Genomic DNA, 6,531 nt, shown 5'->3' with positions numbered 1-6,531 from the left:
AGAACCACTTCTCAGCAAAGGTCCTCTTCCCCCCACATACAATGTTGTGAGCTTTTGTTGTGTGCTGCCGTCCGCTCCCATAACCTTGCATCGACATTGGGGTGAAGGTACCGAAGGGGCACCGGGTGGGAGCTCTTGTTCTCTACGTTCTATATTTGGCTCAGCTTTTGTCCCAGGAACCCAAAGAACAAACACCTGGCAAGATTAAAACGGGCACAATTAAGTTCCCCAGCCGCTCACTCAATATTTGTCTTTCAAGAAACAAATCAAAACACCGGGTACTGCATGCCACTCAACAACAGCATGATCTTTTGATATTAGCACAATGCTGATGAGCAGATACCCCATTCTCTGGCCATGCTGTGTTTGCCCTGGCTTTTGAAAATGGTACCTCTTGCCTGCTGCAGTCAAAGGTCACCTTACTTCTCTGAGAAAAGCATGGCCAACCTTTTAGAGATCACTCAAGGGAACATAAGGAGCAGCATTCTAAGTGCCATGGGGACAAATGTCTGTGGGATGGACAGTGTGGCAAGAGCACCTTCTCCTGCCCTAGATGTTGCCACCAGCTCTCCTCCTGGATCTGATCTGGGGGTGGAAGATGGGATCTACACAATTCATAACACTCTTCATGACTTCTAAAAAGTTAATGAGACCAGTCTTCTCTTTGCAGAAGCACTCTTGATTATTCTTCCATACACTCCTTCCATATTGTCCTTCCAGACACTCAATAATGCTATATTTAATAAGGCTTTCCACCAATTTCCCTGGACTTTAATTACTTGAATCCCTTTTTTAAAAAAAAGTTCTATCACCACTAAGTTCCTCAGACTACCATCCTGAAAAGTCAGTTCAGACAGAGAGATTTTCCATGCATCTTCCACAATGAAGATAGACACAAATCACGGTATTCATTCACTTTATTTCTGTAGCCTCCTTTTTCAACTTTAAAAGGTAAAGGATCTCTGACAGTTAAGTCCAGTTGCGGATGACTGGGGTTGCAGCGCTCATCTGCTTTACAGGCCAAGGGAGCCAGCGTTTGTACGCAGACAGTTTTCCCGGGTCATGTGGCCAGCAACAGAACACTGAACCCAGAGCAGCGTACGGAAACGCCGTTTACCTTCCCGCCGGGGTGGTACCTATTTATCTACTTGCACTTTTGGGAATGCTTTCAAACTGCTAGGTTGGCAGGACGCTTGTCACCTTGCTAACCAGTTTCTCGCTTCTGATGTGTGTGTGTGTGTGTGTGTATGTGTATATATATATGTCGCCTAGACACCCCAACTCTTACACGGGAAGACACCCGAAGACACCAAAACCTGCATATATATATATATATATATATATATATATATATATATATATATTTCTCCTTTTTAATCGCATTTGGGCAAGACTTCCTTTTCTGATGGCTTGCCTGAAATAGCTTTCTTGACTCTACTCATTAACCACATTGGCATCCTCTTTGACTTGGTATCATCTTTCATGATCTGTGGCACACTTTCTAGGTTGAGCTTCAATTATTGTGGTTTTGAATAATCTCACAATGTTCCGGAGAAATTTAACCCTCTTCAATTTCTCTTTCAACTTCCTTTTTGCCAGCCTCCTAATTTTTTTAGAAGATTCCACCTTGGAAATCAATTTCCTCGTCTGTGTGAGGGTAATTGAAGTCACCCATTACTATAACACTTTCTCCTTTGAATGCCTTCCCGATTTCATCCTGCATCTCAAGATCTCTTGAAGCATTTTTGTTGGGAGCGGGGGGGATGATAGCACACTCACAGTATTAAATTATTTTGGGAAATGGTGTTGCTATTGTCACCCACAGAGAATCTGCAAAGGAGCCTCTTTTGAGATTTGTTGACTCTCTGTTGGAGGAGAGGACTTTCCTTTGCAGAGAACTCACAATTAACCATCTGCGGAGAAAAAAACAAAGCAGGAAATAATGAGGCAAAATGGAGCTGCCTGATGCGGCAGGGAAGGTATTGCTTGTGTCTTTCAATGCTGAGACAAGAACAGCCACAGCTCAGTGGCAGAGCATCTGCTTTGCATGCCAAAGGTCCCAGGTTCAATCCCTAGCATCTCCATTTAGGGCTGGAGATGCCCCCTGGGGAGATGTTGCTAGTCAGTGTAGGCAATATTGATCTAGAATAGGCATAGGCAAACTTGCCCCTCCAGATGTTTTGGGACTACAGCTCCCATCATCCCTAGCTAACAGGACCAGTAGTCAGGGATGATAGGAGTTGTAGTCCCAAAACATCTGGAGGGGCAAGTTTGCCTATGCCAGATCTAGAAGGACAAAGGGTCTGGTTCCGTATAAGACAGCTTCCTTTTTCCCACAATGCCTTTCCATAAATCCATAGTGCAGCCACATATTAAATACTGTATACAGTCCTGATAATCCCTAGCATGGGAATTGTGTGTTTCACAGTTGCCACACAGTGAGTTGATGTTTCTACTCAGCTGTCCACTGTGGCTCTGAGCTTTCTTTCCTGGTGAGTCAGCATCAGTACAGACCCCACCTGTGTATGCATGAAGTTAAGGTTGTTTGCCCCAATATCTATCACTTTACACTTTCTTATGTATTGATCAACATTTCCCATTTTCTTGCCTGTTCGCCCAGTTTGGAGGAATCAGTTTTCAGAGTTTACCAACAGCCCACCCCACTTTTACATACTATTGGGAAGTGCCTGTTGATGAAATTCATTAGCAAGAATTGTGTCACAATGTCAGAGGAGGAAGGTTTCCTTTGCAGAAGACTTCCAGTTAATTGTCTGTGGCACAACATCTACTCTTCATGCGGAAGGTCGCAGGTTCAGTTTTCCTGGGTAGGGCCGGGAATGTTGAGTGCCTGAAACCCAGAGAAGCACTGCCATAAAACTGGAAACAGAACATGAAGCAGAGCTGCCTGATGTGGAAGGGAAGGTATCGCTTGTGTCTTAAACTGCAGGGAGAGAGAACACACCCACCTCACAAAAGCATGAGCCCTTGCACACTGTCGGAGTGAACGAGACCTACAGTTCTGTGCTGGGAAAGAGCTTCTCCGGCAATTAAAGGGAAGAACATGAAGTACTTGGAGGTTTGGAAACCAATTTGGTGCTGAAAAGTAGAATTTAAAGCACAATGATCTGACATGAGTTGCTTGTGCTTCCCCTTGTGTCTTGTCCCTCTGCCTTCTCCTGTGGATTGATTTGAAGCCGAACTACATGATCAGATAAAGTATAGCACACAGCCTTAACTGGACTGGATGTCTCTTAAGACAGATCAGTTTTACAACTGAATAACTCCCTCTGTATGTAGAATCACAGAATTGTAGCATTGGAAAGGGCCCTGTAATGCAGGAATATGCGGCTGTCCCATACAGGGTCCGAAAATGCACCCATGGCATTATCAGCCCCATGCTCTAGCCAACTGAGCTATTCAGAAGACTTGGAGTAGAGCTCAGATGCAACATTTCTCTGTGATATGCTTCATTTTCACATACAGTGTGTGTATGAGAGAGAGACAGAGAGAGTGTGCATTAAAATATGTTATTCTCCCCTAAGCATTCTATTTTATGGCACTGCACTGCTGAACAGCATTGCATTGTGAACAAGCCTGTCCCTTAGTAAAGGGTCTTGTGGCAGCCTGCAGGAGCTTACCTGCATAAGCTACATTTTTGCTGACTTCTGGTTGCAGAACACCGAAGTCAGTTAGTGGAAGCAAAATATGAAAGACCACCATCGACCTAGAATGGTTTTTTAGTTTGCTCATGCTGAACAACCCTTCCCCCTTAACTGCAGTCCTACTTTTATTCACTCTGAGTAACTTTTGCTTAAATGTGCTTTGCATAATGCAGTTGACTCCACTGTAGTAGTTCAGTCCCCCCCCCCTTTTCCCCAGTGTTATATGTCTGCAGAACTTTGATGGTCTGGACAAGGACTTCATGAAGAGACAAACTTCAAGCAAGAGGAAGTTGCAGAAGGAAACAGAGACCCAATATCTTCATTTTATCTCCCTCGGTTAATTGGCTTACCATCCATTACTCCGGCTAGTGTTGGCCCTGCTCATAGAATCACATGGTACTTCTACCAAGCCTTTGATTCCTGCATTGCAGGGGGTTGGTCTAGATGACCCTTGGTGTCCCTTCCAACTCTATGATTCTATAATCAGGACTCAGGAGGAAATTGTTTCCCTTATTCAGAGTTTCCAGATCAAACATCTTTTTGGATCTAGAGAAATTTCAGAAAGAATTCTGTTGCATTAAACTTTATTATTTAGCCTTTTTCTTTCTTCTTATGAAATGGGGGTGAGAATTGAGCCTCACATTGTTTCCATAGTCCATGCACTAATTGATTTAGGTCTATGTGATTTAATGGGTGTCTAGTGCACCTTTAAGGACATATACCCTCCCAAGAAGCCTTAAATCAGGAACTTGCCATAAAAAGCCTTGATGAACAAAACTGCTAAGGGACATTAAAAGCTGCCTTATTGTCCATCTAGGTCAGAATCTGAGCTCAACAAATTGCCTGTTTATGTGTCTGCTATATGTTGTGCGGTTTTTCTTCTGTTCCCAGTTTACTCTATATTGTCTGATTAATAACAATAGCAGCAATAATAATTCATATTAGATATCGTTTTGGCTTATGTTATGAAGCTCCTTGAGTGCACTTGGACCAAAAAGAAATACATACACTTTTCCTTGGGGGCGGCCAGCCAGCCAGTACGACTGCAGAAGGGGTGTTAAATTGCTTTCTTTAAAAAGAGAGAGAGAGATTTGAGAGCTCTTGGAACTGTACGTGCAGAAAAGCATATAAGCACAGATAAGTACAAGTTAATAATAAACCTATAGCAGTGCACGGTAATATATTTTACCAGCCCTGTAAAAGATCTCACCTTTCCAACACTGTGCAACTACATGGTTTTATTGACTCAGTAAGCACTATCCCCTTCTCTAGTTCATTTTTCCATATCCCCCCAAGAAGAACAACAACCTATTTTGGAATGAAACGTAAAAGCTGCTCAGACAAGATTCCCAGCTTCTTCTATGACAAATCATACATTCCGGGGCCAACCCTATCATTACACATGGCAGGAGGGTACGCTACAAGCAGCAGATTCTCATTCAGAGTCAATTATTTAGGTCCGACTTCCCCAACTTGGTGCTTTCCAGATATTTTAAACTACAACTCCAATCAGCCCCCGCTAGCGTGATGGGAGTTGTAGTCCAAACACTGAGGAACAGACATTTTGTTCTGTTTTTCCCATGGGGGTGGGCATCATTTCATCATTATTATTATTTTTGCCTCAGGTCACAAATTCTCCTAAGTTCCCTCTGCTTTATCCTTCTTCACTACCCCACAATAAGCTTTCCAAAAAGAAATCATTTCAAGAGGCAGAAGTATTTCACAGAATGGTCTGCCTGAGGCCAGGGCTGTTGTCAAAGGTTAGCGTCAAGCACATTACTGCTATTATTATCATTATTAATTGTTTTAGAATGATGGGCAGCCCTCAGAAAGTGCTTAAATGCCACAGCGCTCTCGCCACTTCCAATTCTCATCAACTGCTCCACAGAGACAATCCTGAACCAGATGGACCAATGGTCTGATTTAGCATAAGGCAATTTCTTGGGTCCCAAATGGCTGTTCACTATGGAAGGAGCTTTAGTGCATAATAACAGACTGCTGGATCAGGCCTGCGGCCCATTTAGTCCAGCGTCGGAGAAGAGGCATGGAGATGGAATTAGCCGTAACTCTTACTACTATGGGACGCGGGTGGTGCTGTGGGTTAAACCACAAAGCCTAGGACTTGCTGATCAGAAGGTCGGAGGTTCGAATCCCCGCGACGGGGTGAGCTCCCGTTGCTTGGTCCCAGCTCCTGCCAACCTAGGCTCCGGTGGGAAGGTAAATGGCGTTTCCGTGCGCTTCTCTGGTTCGCCAGAAGCGGCTTAGTCATGCTGGCCACATGACCCAGAAGCTGTACACTGGCTCCCTCAGCCAATAAAGCGAGATGAGCGCCGCAACCCCAGAGTTGGCCACGACTGGTTAGGGGTCCCTTTACCTTTACCTTAGTACTATATCTCACCAGAAGCATACCTAGGCTCCTTTTTGCTCTTGCCAAAGAGCTGTATCAGAGCTCTCCTCCCATTCCTTGAACCCTTGGCAAGTAGCTCCACCAAGGCACCCAGAGGAGCCAGTGCCCAGAGCAGCAGAGGAGCAGCCCAGGGAATACAGGGGGAGGAGGGTCAGGCAGGCGCCTAATCACACCAAGCCCAAGTGGAGAGCAGCAGTTTTTGTAACCCCCTGGGCACGGGCGTAGCCAGGATTTTTGTGGGGGGGCAGGTCTTTTGTTAGAGTGGACAGAACTTCAGTTTGCTATGTATTTTTATTAATTTTATTGATTTTTATTTATTGGGGGGCAGCTGCCCCTCCCTGCCCCCCTTGGCTACACACATGCCCCTGGGCCTGCGCCAACCCTTAGGTACACCCCTGCATCTCACTTTAACAGAGTCCTGCCAGCTTCCTCAGCGAGGAAATGTGAGGAAGGGCGCCCCAC

This window comes from Podarcis bocagei (genome assembly GCF_964188305.1).
Source record: "Podarcis bocagei genome assembly, chromosome: 14".
Classification (NCBI taxonomy): Eukaryota; Metazoa; Chordata; class Lepidosauria; order Squamata; family Lacertidae; genus Podarcis; species Podarcis bocagei.
This window is presented reverse-complemented; position numbering follows the sequence as displayed.